This window comes from Pipistrellus kuhlii, unplaced genomic scaffold (assembly GCF_014108245.1).
Source record: "Pipistrellus kuhlii isolate mPipKuh1 unplaced genomic scaffold, mPipKuh1.p scaffold_m20_p_8, whole genome shotgun sequence".
In the NCBI taxonomy this organism is placed as follows: Eukaryota; Metazoa; Chordata; class Mammalia; order Chiroptera; family Vespertilionidae; genus Pipistrellus; species Pipistrellus kuhlii.
Window position 1 is genome coordinate 54336346 of NW_023425584.1, and position 27157 is coordinate 54363502.

Sequence of the window (27157 nt, forward strand, 5' to 3'; positions counted from 1 at the left end):
GGAGCTTCCAAAACTTCTCATTAGATGTCCTCCCCTCCACATTTTTCTCACACTTAGCTCTTTATCTCTTTCCTCTCTTCCCATCCCTGCCACTCCTCAGTCTCCCCAGTTGTAGCTACATTTTTCCAGATCATCTTTGTATGCCCAGCCACGTGGTCTCTGCATGCCCTATTTAGCCAAACAAAAGCTCCAGTTAACCAAACGTCTTTAGAAACCAGTTCAATGTCTTGGAAAGCCTTGCCCTGGCAGGTTTCAGCAACCCCTTCCCTCCCCCTGGCAAGTCTGCCTCTGAGAGGCTCAGAAGGGAGCACAGACATGTTCCTAAGTAAAATGAAATGTTTCTCTTTTAACTAATTCTGAATTACATAATACTTGCTAAGAATCTACTATTGTGGTCCAGATGCTGTGTTAGGCATTTCAGTGTAGCAAAACAGCAAACAATAACAACACAACAAAAACAAGTCCCATATAGAGGTAACTGTTTAGTAGAAAAGATAGTAATTTACCAAAAGGAGACAAATATACGTACAATTACAGTGGGGATAGGATTGGAAAGTAGCACTGTGCTGTAAGAATATGTAATTAACCTCGTCAAAGAGGTTACAGAACTGAGAAGCTGAGACATGAGAGAAGTGTAAGATTTAAATAGGCAAAGGAACAGTGAGCAGTGAATTTCTTCATACAGTGGGAGTGGTATAGGCCATTGGTTGGCAAACCTTAGCTCACGAGCCACATGCGGGGCCCCTTGATTGTGGCTCAGCATTAGAACCACTTCTTCAAAATACACTCGCCCAGGCCGACAACCGCCTTCTGTGTGTGGGCCATGAAGTTTCAGTTGCACTGTACATGCGCACCCACCCATGATGTTTTGTGAAAGAGACACACTCAAGGGGCCAAAGAGCCACGTGTGGCTCTCAAGCCGTGGTTTGCCGACCATTGTTATAGGCAAAGGAGAAATATGAGTATTCTATGAACCAAAAGGAGGCAAGTGGAGATGGGGCAGGGAAAGTGAATAGGGGTGTGGTGTGAGATGAAGCTAGAGAGAGGAAGGGGCCTGTCCTGGCAGGTCCTTGTAGGTCAAGTTAAGAATTTTGGTCTTTAAATCCTTTGAAGCTTTTTAAATTGGGATAGGGTATGAAGAAAAGGCAGGGCATCCACTCACATTTATGTTCTGATGAGTTCTGAGTAAAATCAGAGAACGAATTGAAGTGGGTTGGGCAGGGCAATTGGATATGGGCAGATCATTACACAGCTCTTGCAGTGATCCAGATGAGAAAGGATGGAAGCTTGCACAGAGTTGTGGTAGCTGGGCTAAGGGGAAGTGACCTACGTATCAGCATTAACTTGGGTTTGACAGGGAACGTGATAACTGATAGGTTGGAGGCTTGCATAACAGGATCAAAGAAGGTGACTGAAAATTATCTCTTCAATGTGTGCATATGAAGTCTATAGCCTTGATCATGTGGTTTGAACCAACTTAATTAGCGATTTTAAGGCAACAGGGAGCAAACCAATGTATAGCAAGGAAAATCTACTTAATGATAGGTTAATCACACTCAAGAGAGAGCGAGTAGTTCAAATCACAACTTTTTGTATTATTAGACCTTTTCTTACTCTGTTTTATCACTTATTATAATATTTATTTATTTATTCAGAAATATTTGTTTTGTGCCTGTGTGCCAGGCTCTCCACCACTTCAACCATTACCTATTGCCCTGCCCCCACCTTTTTGTCTCTTCACCAGTGACAAGAGAGAATCATTGATCCGCTGCCTCCTGCATGCCCCACACTGGGGATCGAGCCCGCAACCTGGGCATGTACCCTGACTAAAAATCAAACTGTGACCTTCTGGTTCATAGACTGATGCTCAACCACTGAACTACACCTGCCTGGCTTGTTCTTTGTTTATCTATTTTAGTTGGGTAAGTAGGGGTTATCAATATTTTTCTCAGGCTATAATAGCTTATATTCACAGATGATGAATAGATCAAGTCTGGAGGTGATATTCTTAGGACACACAATTAGGTGAAGCCTGTGTTACTCTGATACCCATACAACCCTGGGATAGAATAGATCACATTTTAATGATTTACTTATATATTCTCTTTACTAGACTACCACTACCTTATGATAATTTATTGATTTTACATTTGCTTATTTAATAAATATTTACTGAATTATTGTGTACCTGTGAATTACTATGCACCAGAGGGAGGAGGAAGGATTTACTAGTAGAGAAACATTGTTTTTTTTCCCCCTCCCCAAGGAGCTTAGAGTCCCACCGGGTAGATATGTAGGTGAACATATAATTATTTTACAGTGTGACTAAGGTCACAGAATACATATGCAGGAGAAAAGAGTTAACACAGAAGAGTGTGGGTTAGTCAGGGGATGCTTTTAGTGAGAGTAACATTTGAAATGGCTGTGAATGTTGACTTGTTTACCAGGGATGAGAAGATGGAGATAGGTGAGTGGGATTAGCACCTTATAAGCAGATGGAACTCTTAGCACTGAGCAGGCCTAGAAAGAATGGGGGAGGAGAAAAAGAAGAAAACAGGCAGCAGCCAGGTTATGAAAGTCCTTTTATTCATGCTAAGTGTTTGGGTTTTATTTTATAAGTGACGGAAAACAAGTGAAGAGCTTTAAGCCGTTGGAATGACATGATGTAGGTGTCTTTTAGCACAATCATTCTGGTGGTAATATGAAAGATTGTTTAGAAGGAGAGACGCTTAGAAGATCAGTTAAGAGTTTAGACGAGATAAAAAACATCTTGAACTAGGCTGTGGGCGTATGAATGCGGAGGAAAGCTTGGGTTCAAGATCTATAGAGCAGATGGAACCAACTAGGCTTTTGATTGGCACAGGTTTATGTAGGAGAGAGTGAGAGCAGACTGAAAGTGACTCCCAGATTTCTGGTCTGTGTGGCTGGTTGTGTGGTGACACTGCCAATGAAGACTTTGAGTACTCGCTGCAAAACAGGTTTGAAGAGAGCAGAAGACATTGTAGACATTTTAATTTCAAAGATTCTCCAGAACGTACAGGTTTATTTACAGAGGTTAGAAAAGAGGTCTATGTAGATAATAAAGAATTGTTTTTGTTAATCTTCACCTAAAATTATTTCTTCATTGATTTTTAGAGAAAGTGGAAGGGAAGGGGAGAGACAGAGAGAAACATCAATGTGAGAGAGATTGGTTGCCTCCCACATCCACCGCTACCTGGGCCAGAGGTCGAGCCTGCAACTGAGATATGTGCCCTTGACCGGAATTGAACCTGGGACCTTTCAGTCTGAGGATTAATGCTCTATCCACTAAGCCAAATCAGCTAGGGCAAGAATAGTAATTTTTTAACCTAAGAGTACTAATTAAAATTATGAGAACAAATGAGGTTGCCTAGGAAGAGGTGAGAGTAAAAAAAAAGAAGAGAATAAAACATGGAACCCTGAGAAATAAGAGTACTTAAGGGTCTAGTAGAAGAAAAGGAAATATAACAGTATAAAAAGGCAAGAGAGGTAGAGAAGAACCAAGAGAAGCAGTGAAGCAGTGATTCAAGGTCAAGGGTGATAAATGTGAAAAATAGATAAGTAAGGATTTAGTTTTGTCTACTGGTTTGAGGATGAGTATATCTTAATGTCTTTTTATTATTTATTTTATGTCTTTAGATTATCATGTGTTTAATATTTTAATTTATTATGAAAATCACAATGGCTAAATATTTTCTCTGAACATATTGTCAATATTATTTATATTTTCTTTAATGTCTTCTTAGTATAATGCCAAAGGTAGGCATGTAGATACTACACTGGTGAGGTAAAATGATCAGTAATCAGATGTTACTAGGTTGAGGGACAAATGGAAAGCAAGGAAAAAAAGAAATGAAGTGAAATTTTAGCACAGTCTAAATGATGAAAGGGTAAAAATATTTAATGTCATGGAGTAAGGGCTTTTTATCTTTTAAATACTATAAGGGTCAACAGGTAGGATATAGGTTATTCTATGAGGTTCCACATGTCCCTACCATCAATGGTGAGTGGATATTATAAAGATAAAGATTATACTAATAATTAGGAGCTTCCTAACACAAGAATTTCTTCTTAATAAGGAAAGAAATTAATTACTCCAAGACATGTTAAAAAAGAATCTGAATAGCCACTTATTAAAACACTGGAGAGGAAAATCTTCCTTCAATTTTAAGAGGATAAGAGTCTTTTTAACACGAGACTCCATTTATTTATAATCTTTTACTTATAATGGCTGACAATTGTAATTTGAATTACATTAAGTCTCTAGATTACAGGCCTCTTGACTTGCTTTATAATTCTCTTCTTGTTCTATGTACTCTCTCTTCCTATTAAACCTTAACTTGTGCTACCGAGAAATTCTCTTTGAGATCCATCCCATTTTTCACGCACTACATCCAGTTGACTGCAGTGGCCACTTTTCTGATTGGTTCTAAGTGTCTGTTCCCTGACGCATTCTTAGACTAGCCTTTCATCAAGTTCCTGTTACAGCAGTTACTCTAGCCAACTCTCATATTGGTGCATGTGCCAATCCATAAGTCAATGATACAGCCACTGCCTGTTAGAATGGCAGAAAACATGTATGTGCTTATTTATATACTAGAGGCCCAGTGCACAAAATTTGTGCATGAGAGTGTTTGTCCCTCAGCCCAGCCTTCACCCTCTCCAATCTGGGACCCTTCAAGGGATGTCCCACTGGGACTGCACCTAAATGGGCAGTTGGACATCCCTCTCACAATCCAGGACTGCTGGCTCCCAACCGCTTGCCTGTCTGCCTGCCTGATTGCCCCTAACTGCTTCTGCCTTTAACTGTCCTCCCCTGAAGGCCTGGTTGCCCCCAACTGCCCTCCCCTGTAGGCCTGTTCTCCCCCAACTTTCCTCCTCTGCAGACCTGTTCACCCCCAACTGCCTTCCTCTGCTGGCCCAGTCACCCCTTCCTGCCCTTCTCTGCTGGCCTGATCGTTCACAACTTCCTTCCCCTGCAGGCCATCTTGTAGTGGCCATCTTGTGTCCACATGGGGGCAGCCATCTTTGACCACATGGGGGTGGCCATCTTGTGTGTTGGAGTGATGGTCAATTTGCATATTACCTCTTTATTATATAAGACAGCAGCTGCCAGCCAAATTTGCTAATTTGGCTGGCAGCTGCTGTCTTATATTAGCAACCCCTATGTCCATTAAAAATTTAACAAAGTTTGACTTTGCAAAACAAAGAACAAATAGAGAAATGTGATTATTTTATAAGATTAAAAGTTTGTTTTTTTTAATTTTATTTTTATATAAGTATGTCATGGTTTTACATGAGGAAAAAACCACATTCAAATGTATAAATAATAATAATGAGGAAGGTGCATCAATGGGGATGTGATTCATATTTTCCATCTATTTATATGAATTAATTGGTTTATCAGGGATAGTCTTGAACACTCTTTATTTCTGCTATGTGTACATATTACCACCACTTCAGAATTCTTAAAGATGGAGCTATTCCAGATAACTGTTTTTCAAATAGCAAAAGACTTCCTTTTTTTTTTTTTTTTTTTTTGCATATAAAAACTGCTTTAACTTTCTGAAATATACATTTAATTTCTTTCTTAAAATGAAAATGCTAAGTATAAATTTGACATTTTATTTATTTGGAATTAACATTATAAGGTCAGTGTTATATTTATTGAGTTATTCATTATTTTATGGAGCCCCTAGTAGTTGTAAAAAACAAAAAAAAAGTTAGGCTCTAGTTATACTCAAGTTAAAACCAAGTTACAATCAAGATTGTAGTATATTATACTACAGGGAGGCATGGGCTTTTTTGCACTTGGCCAGATCTTGCTCTGATTTCAGACTTTCTGTTTTAGACAACCTTGTCAGCAGGCCTAAGGTTGAACTGTTTTTGAGAGTGGAATCACCTCTAAGTATCATCCTTCTCCATCTCTAAATTTTTTGTTAATTTTTTTGTATACATAATAAAAATTAATATCTAAAGTGCATATTTAAATTAAATGTAAATCTGCAGAGAGTCCTCAGGGCTCTCCTTTGAGTATGTGCATAATTTTAGAGCACACACCTGTCATCGATTGTAGATGCTGTGAAGGTCACAAGCATGTGTTAGGATAGAAATAGATTATTCAAGGGAGTATACATTATAATTGATGTAGGTGCTACTGCTTCTTGCTTTCATTAGGATTGTAGATGTATAAACAACCTTTATTAAGTAATAATTTCTGGATTTTACACTCTAAACTTTAGACTTTTTTTTTTTAGTGTTCTTTCATTTATTGGGTAGAGTTGATGGTTTTATTGATGTAGCCAAGTTGGAGAAAATTTTATTAGAATTTCAGGGAGGTTGATCTTACTTAGATAATAAATAGTGTCCTGAGGTTGAATAGTATTCCACTTACCAGGCATTGTGGGCACTGGCAGGGTGACATGGAGGGAGCGCAGGCTTTGGCCTATAGCCAGACATAAAGGAGAGGGCTGGAGCCACTAACACAGCCAAAGGCTGTGAGGCACATGGTCTAATTTCTCCCCATAATATCTGTAATCCCCAGTAAACTTCTAACATTCCTAAAATTGTGGGTGCACATATTTTTTTAAAACAAGGATGAGGCTAAATTTTATTTCTGAGATGGAACACAAGGAAATAAATTTAGGAATTTGCAGAAATCATAGAAAGGAGGTATCTGGATTTTACAGGGCGTAATATTGGCTGTCTGATCCAAATTTGCCTACATTTTTAAGAGAAAGAGAGTCCCAAAATGATTCTTAGGTTACATTTAAACCAGAGTTAGTGCAAAAGTGAAATACTAAACAGAAATATTGTTCATGTACTTGTAAATGGTTTTTACTACAGAGAGGCATAAATTTGTAGCTATCATATGAACAGGTGTTTCTGTCATTTTTCTTCATGTAATGTAAATATATGTGTTTTTGTTTTTTAAATTACTCTTATTAGTTTAAATTGATATTTCTGGGCAGGGATCTATTAGGTTTTTTTCATCCTTGCAACTTCTCACAATCTAGTAGTGTTTAAAGGTAGTCAGTTAATGTCACTGATTGTATCACTAACTGAATGAAAGCAATAGTAGGTTCTTGTTAACATGACTGAAACTAAATATGGAAGGGACTCAGGCAATGGCAAGAGAATTGGAAAAATGAAATAAAGGAATTGGTAGAAATGAAAGATTATTGATTTACTCTAGCTCTACACAATGGAATTACATAAACATGAGAGTAAATATCTTGCTTTTGATCCACATTGTGATATGTCACCGAAGTTTCAATAAGCAACTTGATGTTATCCATCAAGCAAAAACCAAAATTAACAAAAATCCAAAAACAGTATGGCTTAAATTAATGGAAAAAGGGAAACACTTAAAAATTTTTTAAAAAATTTATTGATCTCAGAAAGGAAGGGAGAGGGAGAAAGAGATAGAAGCATCAATGATGACAGAAACTAATTGATCAGCAGCCTCCTGCATACCCCCTACTGGGGATTGAGCCAGCAACCTGCTCTGACTAGGAATGGAACTGTGACCTTCTGAGGCTCAACCATGTGCCACACCAGATGGCCAAGAGAAGCATTTTAATGTGAGCCCAGCTTAAGTGTGGTCCAGTGGGGTATAAATGAAAACTTGTATTATAATTACACTAGAGGCCTGGTGCATGAAATTCGTGTGGATAGGGGAGAAGAGGTTGTCCCTCATCCCAGCCTGTACCCTCTCCAATCTGGGGTCCCTTGAGGGATGTCTGACTGGTAAGATCAGGCCTAAATGGGCAATCAAACATCCCTCTCACAATCCTGCTTGCTTCCAACCACTCGCCTGACTCTGCCTGATTGCCCCTATCTGCTTCTGCCTCCCAGCCTAATCACCCCCTAAACACCCCCCTGCCAGCCTGATCGACGCCTAACTGCTCCCCAGCCGGCCCGATTACCCCTAACTGCCCTCCCCTGCCAGTCTGGTCACCACTAACTGCCCTCCCCTGCTGGCCTGGTCATCCCTAACTGCTCACAACTGCCCTCCCCTGCAGACCATCTTGTGGTGGCTATCTTGTGTCCACATGGAGGCAGCCATCTTTAGCCCCTTGGGGGCAGCCATCTTGTATCTTGTAGTAATGGTCAATTTGCATATTATGCTTTTATGAGAAAGAAGGGTAGAATGATACACTTGTTAAAATACAAATATATGAGCCCCACTATAAAATGCTAAGTCAGAGTTTCTTGGAGAGAGGGCTCAAAAACTGCATTTTTAATATGCACCCCAGGTAATTTCTGATGTTTGCAACCACAGCCTTAGAATACAGATTTCACTGTGGTTTCCAAGTTGATGGCTTTGAATAATATTATAGGGTACAGGGAAAATAACAAGGGAATATTTGTTGGTAACTAGGTAGGCAGGATGGTGTGGCAGTAAAATGAGCTTTATTGTAAAATGGACCAGGAGTTGACTAGATGAAGCCTTGGGCAAGTCATTTAATTTTCCTGATTCTTTGTCTTTTTTTCCTGTAAAATGCAAATAAGAGTGTGGTCATGAATAATGATAATTTCTGTGAAGATCCTAACATATATAAGGTATCTGATACATTGAATCTACAATCATTGAGCCCCTGTGAGAGGACATTTTACTGTGGTTAAATTGTACAAATCTCAAAAAATTGTTGGGAGGCACACAGATTCCCATTTGAAGAACCTATTTTGTAAACAGGTCCCTTAATCCAGTCCAATTATTATTGATACCATAGCCATAGAGGACATACATGATCCTATAAGAAATTCATGGCCAAAGAGGAGCTAACATCTGTTGCAGGGACATGGTGGAATAATGCAAACTCTCCGTTGCTTTACAACAGAACATGACTGCACAGGAAAAGTGTAACTTCCTAAGGCGTAAAAAGAAATCATCTTAACTAAATTTGATGGGCTAGAAAAGATAAATGCTGCAGATAACAAAGAAACTAAAATTATAGCTACAAGGAAGTAGGAGACGAACGAACATCCAGTTTTTGCTGTCTTTGTGATTAAATCTCAGAGGAGCATGACAAGAAGACCTGAAGTGAGAGGAAAAGAAATGGCAGGTAAGCTTTGTGTTCAATGTCTTTGCAAACTGGTGCAGTTTCCTGTTTGCTTCTATGAGGAAATAAATGTCACGCATTAGGCCCTGAGTAAGATAGAAAGCAAGTTGAGGTTGAACTGTAACAAAATAACAAAGAACTTCCTTAAAGATGGAGCTTAAGAATGAAACCCCTTTCTTCTCAAGTTTTGAAAGTGAGCATTTGGACATTAGGAAGACTGATGATTGTCAAAGATGTGTTTTATTTTTACAGCTTTTTGTTGTTGTTATTGTTATTAATCCTCACTTGAGGATATTTTTTCCCATTGATTTTTAGAGAACGTGGAAAGGAGGGGGAGAGACAAATAGAGAGATACATCAATTGGTTGCCTCCCACATGTGCCCTGACCAGGCTCAGAATCTCAAGCCTGCAATTGAGGTATGTGCCCTTGACCAGAATCAAACCCAGGACCTTTTAGTCCAGGGCCAAAGCTCTAACTACTGAGCAAAACCTTAGGGCTTACAGCTTTTTACAGTAATTATTTGCTGTTTTATACCATATTTATTACATGGTGGTTGATCTAGTGCTGAATCACTAGAACGAGAAATAATCATTAGTAGTTGGATTATTGACATCACACAATGAGCAAAGAAAATAAAGTGTTTTTTTTGTTTTGTTTTTTTAATAAATCAGTTGATGTGCTCCCCACTACCCCCCTACTCCAACTTTATTGAGATGTAATTGACATATAACATTGTATAAATTTAAGACAGACAGCATGTTGATTTGATACATTCAAATATTGCAAAATGTTTACCACCATCATCTCACATTATTACCATTTATTTTTTTGTGGTCAGAGCATTTAAGATCTATTCTCTTAGTAACTTCAAAGTATATAATACAGTATTGTTAACTATAATCACCATGCTGTACAATAGATTTTTCAAAACTATTTCTTTTACAACTGGAAGTTTGTACTCTATGACCACCATTTCCCACTTCTCCTTCACTATACCCCAGTTCCTAGTAACCAACACCATATATTCTGTCACACACACACACACACACACACACACACACACACACACACTAGAGGCCCTGTGCACAAAATCCGTGCATGGGGCAAGGGGTAGTGGAGGGGAGTGGGTCCCTCAGCCTGGCGTGCACTTTCTCCAATCTGCCCCTCCCCCACCCTCGCTGGCCATCTTGTTTCCACATGGGGGCAGGATCTTTGACCCTTGATTTTAATGTATTCTAAACTCTAAGTTGTCATTATTTTATAGAATAAACTTTTCATTTGTGCTTTGCTATTTATTTTCATTGTATTTCTCAATAAACTCTAAGACCATTGAGAAGTAGCTGGAAGAGGCACACTTACCTGATTGTTCCATCTGGATAGCAAGTGTCTCATTTTAACCAGGTCACCTATTATACCTTCAGAAAAATGTGCCCTTAACAAGCTTAGTTGAAGCTGGAAGTGCTATACATTTTGAACAAAGACACATTATTCTGTTCCAATAGGGAAAAATCACTGAATGGTTGTACTAAAAAGTCATATTAAACATAATAGATATTAACTTCTCTTTAAAATATTTTAACCAGAATCCAAATCTTCTTTTTTAATGGGGGAGAATAATTTTTTTTTTCATAAAATGTATCATTATCAACTGGGCATAACTAATTATCAGGGAAGCGTTCCTTACATAGACACTGGTGATGATGTGGCATTTGCATTTTTCTTTCATTCCTCTGTAGTTCAGAACTTTATGTTTAAAAAATGAATAAAGGGTAAAGAATTTATTCTAATCTATTCCTACCTTCATTGAGACACCATACCTCTCTAGTATGATTTCACTGTGCCAGCCCAGGAAGGAACGGCCATTTTCATGTTTTTAAAAGTATTTCTTCTAACCAGCTCACCTAATGCTTTAAAGCTGATTATTTCAAGCTCAATCACATCTTTTTGGTGATTTTTTTTGGCATTTCTGGTAGAGGAAGTTGGCTTTATTTCAACATAGGGTATGATAATCATATCCAAATGGACAATATAGACTTTAGTCAAAAGTTATTTCATATCCTAAACCAGGCAGCTGCTGTCATGCTTTTAAACCTTACACCTGATTTGGAGAGGAGGAACTGGGAGACCCTGCTTGGCTGTTTATAACATATGTAAGTTTAAACACCTTCAGTTCATTCCCACCCTTCCCCCAATTTATACATATGGAGTCACCTGTGAGAACCAGACCTTCAATTGCTTTTCATAATGATTAATTGCTGAGCAACAAAGGTTTCCCCAAATCCTCCGACAGAGCATCTTCCTGGCTTACGATTAATGCAGCTCCTTTGACAAATTCACTAGCAGGAACGGGAAGAGAGCTTATTTTAAACTGTGGACACATCTCCATTTGTCATAAACTCAAGCTCAGCTTTGCATTGCTGCTTTTCTGTTTCTTTGTCTCCAGCCCAATACCCCCCGAACAGGCGAAAGCTCTCTTTAGTTATGATGTGGCTTAGGCACAGGGTTGGCCTTCTGAAACATCCCAACCCAATTTCCTCCCTTTTTTAAAAAAAATACCGAGTATGGAGTCCTAAATTAGAAAATGCATGGTTTTTTTCCGTTATAATCCATTTATTAAGGTCTGACAGAAGTACTCTATCTAGTTAAAGCTGGTTGCAGTGCATGAAGATTTACTAAAGGAGACCGTAATGCGTCTCTTTAAGAGTTGGGCACAACCACTGTATTCACAGTTAATGGCAATTTAGCAGAAATATATAGAACATTTCTTTCTTCTTTGGACTTACTTTATGACATCTTTGAAAACCTCAGAAATAATAAGCTATAAAATGCACTTCTTTCTAAAAGATTGTCTTGTGGGTTTGGCATTTCAATCTAAAATGCATTATTGTACAAATTTTGGAGGTACACATATCTCAAATAGCAGAGTACTTGATAACAAGGAAACAATTTGTAACAAGTCAATTTACTGTGAGTGTCAGGTGTTCTTCAGTTACTTTATGATTTAAATTGTCCCTTAAGAAAATGCTGTCATGGTCCTTTGGCTCTTACATACAAACTATAAATATAAAAATTATCTTAATGGTAGGTTTAATTCTTAAAAACTGTAATGAAATAAGCAAAAACAGACTAAGTAGCTAAATAATGGGAATAATAGAGATGTAAGTCCATATTTTTTAAATTTACTAAGGATAATTAAAACAAAACAAAACATGCCATTGCAAAAACTGTTCAGTCACAATGGCCATTCATATAGAAATAGTTGGACCAGGAAATAGAATCATGCCATGTAGCATGCTCAAAATATATCAAACAAATGTAAAAAAAAAATGTATTCATTGCTCTTTTGTGAAAATTACAAAGTTATAGTAATTAAAACAGAATAATATTGGCATAAAAACAGACACAGATCAATGGAACAGAATAGAGAACTCATAAATACAACCCATGCATGCAAATGTGGTTAGTTAACTTACAAAAAAGAGCCAAGAATACAAAATGGGGAAAGGACAGTCCTTCCAATAAATTGTATTAGGAAAATTGGATAGCTACATGCAAAAGAATGAAACTGGATTACTCTCTAACACCAGACATAAAATTACTCAAAATGGATTAAAGACTTGAGACTTAATACCTGAAACCATGCACCTTGTAGAGGAAAACATAGGCAGTAAGCTTCTTGACATAGGTCTTGGCTATGATTTTCAAATCTGAAACCAAAACCAAAAGCTACAAAAGCAAAAATAGATAAACAATGGGATTACATTAAACTGAAAAAGAAAAGAAACCATCAAAAAATTTTATAAAAAAGCAACCTAGTGATTGGGAGAATATATTAGCAGATCATATAAAGGGTTAATATCTATATCTATATCTATATCTATATCTATATCTATATCTATATCTATCTATCTATCTATCTATATATATACACACACACACACACACACACACACACACACACACACACACAAAGAACTCATGGAACTCAATAGTAAAAAAATAAAAATAAAAATAAAACCAATCTGATTAAAATGGGCAGAAGAGCTGAGTAAAAAATTTTCCAAAGAAGATAAACAGATGGCCAACAGGTGCAGGAAAAGATGCTCTCATCATCAGGGAAATGCAAAATAAAACCACAATGAGGTATCACTTCACACCTATTAGAATATTATCACAAAGACTAGAAATGATTAGTGTTGAAAGATGTAGAGAAAAGGATATCCTTGTGCACTTTTGGTAGGGATGTAAATTAGTGCAGCTACTATGAAAAATAGAATGGAGGTTTCTCAAAAATTTAAAAATGGAACTGCCTTATGATCCAGCTTCTGGATATTTATCCAAAGAACAAACAAAGAAAATGATGAACTGGAAAAAATCTTTGTGTACCCCGTGTTTGTTGCAACATTATTTACAAAAGCCAAGAAATGTAAATAACCTAAGTGTTCACTGATAGATGAATGGATAAGAAGGTGTGATTATATATATTATTCAGCCATAAAAACAGAATGAAATCTTGCTATTTGCTACAACATAGGAGAAGTTCAATGGCATTATGCTAAGTGAAATAAGTCAGATAGAGAAAGGCAAATACCATATGATCTCACTTATTTGTGGAATCTAAAGATTCTATATGTAACATAGATATGAAAGGTATCTATATATCTATCTAAATCTAAGTATAATTAGAGATATAAATATAAATATAGATATAGATATAGATATAGATATAGAAATAGATATAGATATAGATATAGATAGCTCATAGATACAGAGAACAGATTGATGGTTGCCAGAAGGTAGGGGTGGTAGTAATGAGGGAATTATTTTTGGTTTTTAGTTTAAATAATTTAACTTAAAAAAAAATTTACTTTGAGGAAGTGAGAATCGAGGGAAAAGAAATCCTCCTATTCATTGTTGATGTTAATTAAATATTGGAAACAGTATAAATGTCTACCTATGGGTAATGGGTTAAATAGTTCATGACATGTGCAAACAACAGAATGCTACAGAGCTATTAAATAGAATGGGGCAACTTTATTTATATGCAAATAGCATCCAAGACACATTATTCTGTGAAAAAGGGGAGGTATAAAGTCCTATGTATACTCTCATCTATATAAATAATATAAGGGAAATATCCCTCTGTGTGTGTCTACATGTTGCAGTTGCAGAAATTGTAGAAAGATCCATAAAGAACTATCAATAGTGGTTGTCTATAGGTAAGGGAAAGGGATGACAAAAATTTTGCTGTTTCAAAGGCCTGCATGGGTGCTTTCTTCTCTAGGCCCCTCGTGGTGCTTACACCTCATTGGTCAGCTGTTTTAATAGGGAAACATTGTGACTGGGAAACGGGCGAATTCTACAAAAATTTTCAAGAAAGAATTGATGTTATTCTCAAAATCTTCCAGAAAATAGAAGAGGAGAGACTACTTTTGAACTCATTTTACAAGCCAGCAGTACCTGATAAAGCAAAACAAAACAAGGATCCTTATAAGAAAAGAAAATTACAGGCCAATATCTCTGACGAATATAAATGCAAAAATCCTCAACAACATATTAACAAACTGAATCCAGTAGCACATTAAAAGTACCACACCCTGTGATCAAGTCAGAATTACTCCAGGGATGCAAGTATGGTTCAACATCTGTAATTCGGCAACTGCGATATGTATACCACATCAACAAAATGAACCATAGAAATCGTAAGAACTCAATAGAAGCAGAAAAATAATTTGACACAATTCAATATCCTTTCATGGTAAAATCTCTCAACAAACTGCATCTAAAGGGAACATACCTCAACATAATAAAGGCTATATATGACAAGCCCACAAATAATATCATGCTCTGTGGTGAAATTCTGAAAACTTTTCCTCTTAAGATCAGGTTCATCTCTGTGCTTCCTTCAACATATCAAGTATATTCATTAGAAAGGATCTTGGTTCTATTCCACAATATAGTCTGTCCAGTCCTCTCTGTCATTGTCTCTGTCACCTTAGACTGGGATGCTTAGGCTGCTGTTATGGCTCCTTCCCTGTCCCTTGTTTTTGCAGTCTTGGGATTTCTACAAGTGACTACCTGCATTCATCCATTTGCATCACTCCTCAGTTCAGTCAAATCAATACTGTAAGCTGCAGGAACAGATGTGCTCCTAAATACGGCTTTTTATTCCTTAAAAGATGCAGGTGTGGATATCTCTGTAGATAGGCGCCCCATGATAAATGTAGCTAATTTGTGTACTGCCCAGTGAAACTAAGCCATCAAAGAGCATAGGGAACTAGTGTCTGCATTTTTCATTCTTGGGCAAATGGACTTATATTTCAAATGTTTTACCTGAAAATAGAATTTTTATGATTTCTTTGTTGTGCAAAATTGAGAAACCAGCTTATGTCATTGGATGCCTACTTAAAGGTAAAGAACATACCACGGTGACTATAACAAACCTTTGTGCATCACCACGGCTGTGAATAAACAAAAGGCCAATCACCATTTCTATAATTGTAACGATCTTCTGATTTCATTCGGTTCTGATAAAAACATCAGGTAAATATGTTCACTGTCTGGCCATGATTGCAAACAACGAGAACCAGACTCATTATTATTATTTGTAAATAACAAATTGTAGAAATGATTCATTATTTTAGCTTGTAGATGAGAAAAGCTTTTTGGCTCAGGGGCTAAACAGGAGGGGGAAATCAGGGCACTCTACATACTAATAGCCGTGTGTCTTTGTTGGTTAATGTTCTGTTTTGCTTCCTGAAATGTGTTTTGAGTGCTGCCAAATCAAAGAGTGTGCAAGAAGCTAAACACTTCTGAGAGGGGGAAAAGATGTGTATGCGGGAACTGGACTCCTTCCATACATGTTAGGATGCAGAAATGGCTGTAATTTGGTTATGGTATGGAAATCTGTGAGAGGGATTCTGAAGATGAGCATTGGTAACATCTTTACTCACAGGTTTGGAGATGAATCCTAAAGAGTTTTTTGCTCATTCACTTTCCCAGTTCTTTGCTTCATACTCTTTCCTGGCCTCTGTGTCCTGCCCAGACCCTGGGTATTACTACATGAATGGCTTTAAAGTGACTCCCTTAGTTCTTTTGTTTATGCCGTGTAACAGGCCAGAGGAAGGAAAGTGTTAACACAGCAAACTATCTATTGACTGTTTAACTAAAATGTATAATGAAAAGCACTTTCAAGTTTGTATTTGATTCACTAAAACTGAATTGTGGTTACAATTTCCTAGCAATATGTCTACTGTGTGGGAAGACCTATGTTGCTGTTTCTTAAAAACTAGCTAACTGGAAGGCAAATTTTTATCAAGCAGGGTGCAGTGCTTATGTTAACCGAAGAGCTATTTTGAAGCTCTTCTGACAATGATAGGTTTTTAATATATTAAAGGATATATACAATATTTATGGTTATTTTTGAATTCTTTATATAAATCATTTACATATAGCTCTCACTAAAAATGTATCATTAGCTTCTTTGTGAGGATGGTATTTATTTTATAAATACTTTTCGGGCTACTGCTTACTGTTAATGTACAGGCTAGCTATGTTTTAAGTTATTTTTTTTAAAAGCATCTTGGATATTTTAGTTCCAAACTCCTCCAGTGCTGATTAGAGGGGACTTGGTGGTTTTTAGCTATTTTTTTAAGAGTCAAATAATAATTCATATTATTAGTGGTTAGCATAGAATTTTTCTTGCCTTTTAGAATTGGAGAAATCTCTGCAGGTTAGAGTATGCCTGAGACTTTTGTGTCCAATTTGCAGCTAGGTGCTAGTACGTGGGGGAATGGAGGACAATTCCAACAGTTCTTGGAATTTGTGTTCTTTTTGCATTATAGAAAAATGAACACAGGCATTTTCTTTGTCTCCAGCTAAGGTAGGAGGTGAGGGATTATGTCTGGTGAAAATTATTTGGACTTGAGTATTTCATATGTGGGGAAAGACTAAAATTCTATGATCCTTTGAGAAGATCATATATGTGGATACTTGAATCGCTCCTTTATAATGTATGCTCTCAAATATCACCATGCATTACTTTTCTATAAACTAGCTCTTTTCTCTCTGAACAGTGTGAATATTTTTGCTATTTACATGGTTAGTTTGATAACTATCTTACTTTGATGGTTAAATCCTCTTTGTTATTTTTCAAGTAAGTCACTTTATAGAGATGGTATTGTGTTTTATTATAAACTAGAGGCCCGGTGTACAAAATTTATGCACTTTGTGGGGAGTCCCTCAGTCTGGCCTATGCCCTCTCACTGTCTGGGAGCCCTTTCGGGATGTCCAACTAATGGCTTAGGCCTACATCCTTAGTGCTGCTGTGGTGGTGGGAGAAGCCCCCCCCCCGCCCCCGACTCTCCCTGTGGGAGTGCACTGACCACCAAGGGGCAGCCCCCTGGTGGTCAGTGTGCATCATAGTGACTGGTTATTTCCCTGTTCAGTTGATTTGGATATTAGCCTTTTATTATATAGGATAGTCGTTCTCAAATGTAGTCTGCAAGAGGCTACATCAGAAATTGTAGAGGCAGCTGAAACTGGTTTGGCTCAGTCAATAGAGCGTAGGCCTGCAGCCTGAAAGGTCCCAGGTTCGATTCCAGTCAAGGGCACATACCTTGGTTGCAGGCACATCCCCATTAGGGGGTGTGCAGTAGGCAGCTGATTGATGTTTTTCTCTCATCGATGTTTCTAACTCTCTATCTCTCTCCCTTCCTCTCTGTAAAAAATCAACAAAATATCTATTAAAATTAAAAAAAAAAGAAATTATACAGGCAGAAAGATGAGGTAACTCCTCAAAGTTATCTGTTGGGTCAGGTGCTCAGGCAAGAGAAAAATTTTATGTGGGTTGTGAGAGATCACATTTATGTCTTTGTGTAAGGATATCCCTTTTGTTGAGTTAGTCTTTTTTATAGGCTATTCCTGTGGGCTTGGGGTGTTAAAATGAGACCAGCTTGTGAGGATGTGCTAAGATGAGGCCACGGCTCAGAGGGAAGGAGGCAGGGAGTAGAATCTAAGTGGGCTTACTTCTAGGGCTGATCTTGAGTAACGAGTAGAAAAGAGCTGAGAGGATCCTGATAATATTCATGAAATTCAGGGATTGGAGTCCTGGCTAGTAAGAAGACAGTAATTCTCCCTGACATCATCTTTGTTGTAAATTCTGCGTGGGGACCTGGGTGGTGTGGTTAACAGTGGAAGATGGTGTGATAGGAGTGGTGAAGTTAGGATTCTGCTTCACCTCCTGGCAGATCTAAATACTACAAGGAAAAAATATTATGTTGTAATTAGCAATAGAATAAAAGTCCTAGCGTGCCTCTCAGTGTCTTACCCTAGGCCAGTGTCTTAAACTGTGGCTTGAAAGCCACATGCGGCTCTTTGGCCCCCTTGAGTGTGTCTCTTCCACAAAATACCACGACCTGTGCGAGTCTATTTTGAAGAAGTGGCATTGGAAGAAGTTTAAGTTTAAAAAATTTGGCTCTCAAAAGAAATTTCAATCATTGTACTGTTGATATTTGGCTCTATTGACTAATGAGTTTGCCAACCACTGCCCTAGGTGACCCTTAACCTTTTAGATCTCATATGTGACATTAAAAAACAAAACAAAAACGACAATAACAATAAGATTCAAACCTGTTATAAAAAAATTAAGATTATAATTATTAAAAAGCTTTTTTAAAGTCTTGTCTTTTGTATGTGCTGTGGGGCTATCACCACAGACTATTTGCTTTTTTGGGGTTCTAAGATATAATTTAGGTTGGTTTTGATTTGTGAGAGTCCCAGTACTGTTTACTTCCAAAGCAGGTTCAACTGTTGAAATGTAACTTGCACCACAGAGAGGAAGCCTGCAGATCCTATCAGGCATTAGCGGGCCTGAGGGTGGGTTCGTGAACTCTCACAGAAGGATGGTTTAACCCAAATTTTATCCTATTTAACTTGACCATTTCAAAGACTAACCTTTTTATAATGTAGCGACTTGAACAGATTCCATATCTCTTTTATGGCTGAACTGCTTTCTTCCTAACTCTTTTTTTTTTTAAACCTGTGAAAGGCTTTAGATCAGCTACGAAGAAGCTCTTAACACTAAAGGGAGCTTAATTAACATCAGTGGAAAATTCACAGTAAGAGAAAATAAAAGCAGCAAGCAAGAGGAATTGCATAGGCTAGAGCTAGAAGCCCGCCGAGCATGAACCCAGGATGCTTGATGTCTTGGCAATTGACAGGATGGTCTGTCAGGTCAAGGGAGGAAGAATAAAACGTGGAACCTGAGTTAAAATTCAACATTCAGAATATACCAAAGAACAAGACATCCAACAATCAAATCCCTTAGCCTTTTTCTTTTCTTTTTTTTTTTTATGCTAAACTAAATTTTTGTGATCATCCAGCGTGTTGTGGGGCAGGCCTCCGAGGAAGCCTTTCGTTCGTGGACATGGAGGCTGGGTTTGGGGGTGGAGGGCAGTTGGGAGGATGATCACTTCCCTAGCATGTAGCTCACAAGGTGGGAGAGTTCCTATGAGTGAAAGTAGGAGTGCCATCCAATACTTGCATTTGTTGGGTCTGTGGGGATTGTAGATCCTGTAAGTTACTGTCCTTGTTTGTGTTTCTAATGGCTTCTGTCCATCTCATGAAGTTTTGCTGGATGTGAGCCTTTGGTGATGGGCCATGGCATGATGGACCAATGCTATGGAGATAACTCAAGGGGTGAATGTAACAAGACCTTTAACATTTAAAAATATTTCTTATGAGGAAACTAATTTCTCTTTGAAAGCATTTTAAAATAATTTGAGGACTTTTGTGACCCAAACCAACCTGTTAATGGAAAAAAAAAAAAAAAAAAAAAAAAAAAAAGAGAGAGACACAAGCATGTCACAATATAAAAGGGTGAGTGAAAAGCATTTATTTTTCATTCACAGGCATTTTATGTAGACCACTCCGGGTCAGTTCTATGTTTAGAAATTTGTGTTCAGCCATCCATATTTTGGTCAGAGTTCTAGCAAGAAACAGATGACATTCCACATGGGGCATTTAAGGAGGGTTTAATGAAGGGACTGCTTTAAAATTGTGTATTCCTAGGTCTAGGCTATAAACAGAACAACACATTTTCCAAATGGCCCTTTGACTGTTAGGAGTGCTAATAGAAACCCCACAGGTTTTTGTGCATGTTACATGGGTTGCTGTGGGAGTATCATGAGCTTGCAGTCTTTTTGGTAACTTAGCAACAATTCCAAGCATGACTGTTCTTCAATGCACTCAGCAAAGCAGCATGCTCACTGCTTTCCTATAATTCTATAGTGGCTGAGCCAGAGTTGGACTAAAAGCTGGCCTTACCCAATCACACCATGGGAGGCACTAATAACTCAGAGGGTAACAATGTGGCTCCAAAGCATTTCTTTTTTGCTGTCTTAAAAATAAAGTGTGTTTAAGGGTTTTTGTTATTATTTATGTACACACACATGCAACATGCCTTATGATCCTATATAATAAAGAGCTAATGTGCTAATTAGACTGAACAGCAGAATGACCATCCAGACGACCTCTCAGAGGAAGCCAAGGCTGTGAAGGGCTGTGAGGGCCAGCTGAGGCTGTGAGGCCAGCCAAGCTAGCTGGGGCTATGAGGGCCGAACTCCTTGCACGAATTTCGTGCACTAGGCCTCTAATGTAAAGATAAAAGATGTCCTCTTATATTTCATTTAAGGTGTTAGTTCCATAAATGATTAAATGTTTACTGAGAAAGAAGAGCGATCTGGGCATTATCTGACAGATAGGGGTTTAATTTGCTTCCCGCCCCCTAACAGCAATTTTCCTTCTCTTTTTCTTTATCATTTAAAAAAAAAAAATAGAAAACCGTTTTCTATTCTTTTTCTCTTTTTTTTTATTGAGATAAAAGCCCAGTGACCAAAATGGCGAATGACCAGAGGCCATTACGACTGCGACCCCTCGCCCTGGCCAGCCCCACCCCCCAGCAGGGACCCCAACCCAGATCGGGGGCTGGCCAGCCTGCAAACCCCTGCACTCCTCACCGATGCGGGCCCCACCCTCATAGAGACCCCCATCTCAATCGGGGGCTGCCTGGCCTGCAAATCCCCCATAACCCCTCCCCTGTTCTCCTCGCCCCCCAACAGGGTGCTGGCCAGCTTGCAAACTGCCTACGGCCCTTCACTCAGGCTGGCCCCACCCCCAAGCCGGGACCTGTGCATGAAATTCATGTACCGGATCTCTAGTTGACATATAACAATATATTAGTTTCAGGTGTGTAACATAATGATTTGATACATGCATATATTGTGCATGATTACCGCGATGAATCTACAGTAAGTTTTGAAAACAAAACAAAACCAACCCAAACTGAAATAAGACAAAATGAAAACCTGATATAGCAACACAAACAAATGACACTTGGGGATCCTCACCATTTGTGCAAACAAAATTAAATATTTCACTAATATCATATGATACTCTCAAACTCTATGAGGTGGTCTTTATTCCCATTTCGCAGATTCAGAAACCGAGGCTCAGAGAAATTAAGTATTCTGTCAAAACCACAGAGTAAGTTAGAAGTGGGATGTGAGCCCAGGTCTGTCGGCCTCCAAAACCTTTCTGTAAGTCTCTTCCTCTAGGGATTGCGGTTTGTGAATGTATATCCAGTGCCTAGCACAGGCCATGACACTTTAGGCATACAGTGAATTATTTGGACTGATTTGATGCAGCTTGACAAAGGTACTTGGCTAGTCTGTTTAGAAGATTGTGGAAGTAGGCTGGATGGTGTTGTTCAGTGGTTGATCATCAACCTATGAAGCAGGAGGTCACCGTTTGTTTCCTGGACTTTGAGGTCCATCCCCTTAGGGGTCATACAAGAGGTAGCCAATCATTGATTCTTTCTCATCATTGATGTTTCTATCTCTCCCTCTCCCCCCCTTTCTAACATCAATTTAAAAACATATTTTCAAAAAGATTGTGGAAGTAAAAGTTTTCTCTCCATTTCTCTAGGCACTTTAAATTATATTTGGAATTCTTTTCAAGAAGTCAGAATTCCAGGAACCCGGTTTAAAACTCAAAAGCCCTCTAGATTTAGTATAAGACAGCGGTTTCATTCAGGACACAGTTCACACAGCCCACTGGACAAGTTGGCAAATGGGAGAAATGAGGGACATTATGCTGAAGGATTTGAGTGAGGTAAGCAGGAAAAGGAAATGGATAAATTTGTTGTTGCCTCTAAGGTTAATGGAAAATATTCGTGCTTTGCTGAGCATAACTCACTGCATAAAAGATGTAGCAAAGTTGCTTAACAAGGTCACTCAGCTCTGGGAGATTTTTGATCTATGCTCAATCAAATTCTTCCACCTGCAGTGGCCAGTCGAACCTTGCAAGTAGAGTCAACCCAATTAGTCACTCGGCATTCAAGTGCCCGGATTGCACTTTTTTTTTTTTTTTAAGTATTTAATTCCTGTCACTGTCACCACCTGGGAATGACACCTCCTAATTGAGTGTATTCAGTAATGCCCAGAGGCTTCTCCACGATAAGCCCCAGAGGACACCTATTTATCTTATTTAGGTTCAGGCTATTTGCTGAAGACAGGCATTCCTGTCAGCAGAGGAAGCCAGCTTTGGAAGATAAGGAAGATCCCAGCAGCCTAGGTACCAGTTATCACTGCATCACCTTCTAGATAAATTTAAAAAAAATAAAATGTTTTTAAATGTTGAAAGCATAAATATAGGGTTAAAGATGAAGACCAGCGTTTTTGGTCTCAGCTGCCATTATAGATTATTATGCCTTGGCCCAGTTTTGAGCTGCTCAGTATAGCGTTTCCATCCAGAGTTCACGGTAATGAGAAGAGATGGCAAAAACACCTACTCACAGCAATGCAGATTGTTTGAGTCCATCTCCTGGAGGTGCTTGGATCCTGCTGTGTTACATATTGTCACAGCGAGGTGTGAGGGCATGCTCTGCCCCATTCCTTTTCTGAGTGTATTATAGCGAGTTGACAGCATACTATCGTGTTCTAGCAAAAGACTTGTTTTCATAGGATTAGATCTGATGGCTGCATGTGGAGCAACAAAGTTCTTCAACAAATGTCACCGCCATGTTGACTGAAGTATTGGTATGGGTCACACACCTGTCCCTCGAACTATTGAGGCTGCACTGTACCTGATTGTCTCAACTCTTGTTCCTCTCACACCAATTATCCCTATGCATTGCTGAGATATGAATCGCAACTTTGTCCATGCACATACAATTTTTACGTCTCCCTATTGCTACAGAGTGAAACCTAGAATCTTATCCTGACACAGTCTCTCAATTATTAGTCCCACACCTGTCCATTTTGCGGTGAAATCGAGCCCTTTTTTCTCTGGACCATGAGAAAAAAGAGCTATTTTTTTTCCATGTTTTTACTTTCTCCTGAAAGTCATCCTCATTTGTGGGCATTCTTTCCATCTCAAAGGCTATCTTTTTCATGACATTTTCCGATGCCCTCCCACAGGCATCATTTTCCCCCCTTAGTACTTATCACCTCCCAGGTTAATTATCCTCACTCTTTATTTTTATTCTTTATTTATCCTGCCTTCATTACTATTTGTAAACTTACACAGGGTGGGGCAAAAGTAGGTTTATAGTTGTGAATACATGAAACAGAGTTTATTCTTGTATTATTATTTATTAATCATTGTATTAGTGTCCATACCAACTGTAAACCTACTTTTGCCCTACTCAGTATTATCCTCTACTCAGGTTGTAAGTAACATAAGGTTAGGGAACATGTCTTATCTTTCTTTTACATACAGTAGGATCTCGGTCAAAATTTATCCAAGTCTTGCTAATAAGGCTGATTTAATTTCTTCTAAGCCAGCACTTGTTTCATTTCCACTTAGGGAAGAATGAGTGTCATTGGTGATCATGTAGCACCTGTGAATTCTTTAAATACTATTTGAAACACTGATGCCTATTAACATGATCCATTTCTGATGTTGAAAGGAATTGGGTTAAAGCTCATGGGAAAAGGTTACATTTTGCCTGGAATTTCCCCCTACTTTTAATTCTTTGTGTCATCAAGCGAATTAGCCCTCTGCAGCATTTAATTACTTATAAGACTACAAACTACTTGGCATTCTGCAAAACTAAACACTGAGTTTTGTTGAAGATGATAAATAAAGCTAATTTTCATGTAATTTTACGTACATTTACTCTGACAGGAACTAGAAAATGGAGATTGTACCCAGTAGTCTTTTTACATTTAATTTGTTATTGTTTTAATTATCACCGTTCTCCTCTGGCATTTCAAGTACTTCCCGAGACAAAACTGACAACTGTGAATTATGGTGCTTTGAGGCTTTACTTAAGACCTGTAACATTCCATACCAAATTGAAAGAAAATTAATCTTAGAGGCTACCATGCTTCTTTAGGGATGCACAGGACCAGAATTTGCAAAGTAATCACTGGGCTCTGCAATTATACCTTGTTCTTTCAGGTTCACGTGCCTAAAGTTTATAAACATCTCAGAACTACTGTGTAGTTTCAAGCAGAATCACAAATTGAAATTAATAATAAATTCTAAGCTATAGTTCAAAATATTATTCTGGCAGCTTAAAAACAATAATTCAAGCCCTAGCTTGTTTTGCTCAGTGGATAGAGCATTGGCCTGCAGACTGAAGGATCCCAGTTCTGGTCAAGGGTACATGCCTGCGTTGCAAGCTACATCCCAGTGTAGGGATTACAGAAGGCAGCTGATCAATGATTCTCTCTTATCATTGATATTTCTGTCTCCCTCTCCCTTCGCTAAAATCAATAAAAATGTCAAAAAACAAACAAACCAATAATTCAAGTTTTCCACATAAGCTCTTGAATATATAATATGGTCTATTGTCTTATACCTGTAAAGACTCAAAAATGAATAATTATGTCAAATTTTTAATTTCCTTATATTCCCTGTGATGGAAACTTATTTTGCCATTTGTTCCATCTAAGGTCTTTTAGGGATGTGTAGGATAATTGACTTATGTAAAGACAAAACATGAAAAAAAGCCTCTTCATTTTTAGGCATAAACTAGATATAATTTTTTTGATAGAGCAAACTCTCTGAACTACAACTTGACTGTGTGAGTGTGTGTGTGTGTGTGTGTGTGTGTATGTGTTTAACATCAAGGAAATGTAATTATATATATTCTATTTCTGAGGATGCTAGAACTTGTGAATTTGCCAGCCTCATGCAGCTTTGAGGTGTTATCATAAAGCCTTTTATAAGCATGATACTCCCAGCTCTCAATAATAGCCATTCTAACAGGCATGAGGTAATATCTCATTGTGGTTTAATTTGCACTTCCCTGATAATTATATTGAGCACCTTTTCCTGTACCTGTTGGATAAATAAGTATTTTAGAATATATCTTATATAATAAAAGCCTAAAATGCTAAGTGTCCAGTCATCTGTTCAACCAATCAATGCCTAATATGCTAATGATATGCTAAGGCCACTCAACCGCTCACTATGACATGCACTGACCACTAGGAGGAAGACACTCTGACTGGTAGTTTAGCTTGCTGCTGGGGTCTAGCTGATCAGGGCTGAGCAAGAAGCAGGCCTAAAATATCAGTTTGACATCTCCCAAGGCTCCTAGACTATAAGAGGGTGCAGGCTTGGGTGTGGGACCCCCACCCCCACCCCAAGTGCATGATTTTCATGCACCAGGCCTCTGGTCTATATATATAAAAGCCTGATATGCAAATTGTCCCTGAAGGAGTTGACTAGGAGACCAATTGCTTGCTATAACATGTGCTGACCACCAGGGGCGGCACAGAATGAAGGAAGGCCCTGGTCAGCAGCTGGCAGCTGGGGAAGGGAGGCTGCAGTTGGCAGCCAAAAGGCTCCGATTGGCCCTGATTACCAATCAGACCCAGGGACCCTACACATGCATGAATTTCATACACTGGGCTTCTAGTTTGTTTAAAATCAGCTATTTATCTCAATATTATAAAGTGGTAAAAATACATAATTGACAACGTTTCAATGTACTAGAAACTATCTCTTAATTTTTATTTTCTTACTAGAAAACTATATTTTAAAGCATTTAATAAGTAACTTGGTCATTTTTTGTGTAACCCAAATCAACCTGTTAATGGAAAAATCTGATGTTTTGGAGAGAAGCATCTTACAGGATTTAGGGTGGGTGAAAAGTGTTTACGTTATTATTTTTTATTCACAAGCATTCCAAATAGACCACACTGGGCTGGTTCTATGTTTACAACTTTGTACTTATCTATATTTTTGGTCAGAGTCCTAGCAAGAAACAGCTGACATTCCCCATGAGGTAATTAAAGAGAGTTTAATGAAAGGACAGCTTTAAAGTTGTGGGTAGCTTACGGTAACCGATAAGAAACAGTGAAGCATTTTGTAATTATAATATTGGAGGCCATTACTATCTTTGGTCGGATGGAGCAACAAAAGGAGCTTTTATTGGAAGGCTGGGAGAGATATGCCTGCAGGGAAGAGACACACAACAGAAGAGATTTATAGCTATTGTCAACCATGCTGGTACAGAGGGAGCCAGGGGATTAAACATTGTCTTCCCAACAAAGTTTCAATATCCAGCTGTTGTCTTACATTGGCCAAACCCAACCAGTAGCCGGAGGCAAGGGAATTGGTTGATATGATCCTCCTGGAAAAGCCTCCTGGGGCATAGAACAGGATGGCAATGGGTAGAGTGTGGATCTGGAAGGGCAAATGGAAATGCCAGCATACCTATTATATTGCCATATGTATTTTTAAATGTATTGATGAGAGAGAGTGAGAGAAAGAAAGAAAGAAAGAGAAAGGAAGAGAGAAAAAGAGAAAGGAAGGAAGGAAGGAAGGAAGGAAGGAAGGAAGGAAGGAAGGAAGGAAGAAAGGAAGGAAGGAAGGGAGGGAGGGAGGGAGGAAGAGAGGGAGAAAGAGAAGCAAATAAACATCAATTTGTTGTTCCACTTACTTATGAATACATTGGTTGCTCTGTCTATGTTCTCATATAGGGATAGAACCCACCAGGTTGCCTTATGGGGATGATGCTCTAACCAACTGAGCTATCTTGTCAGGGCTACTGTTATAT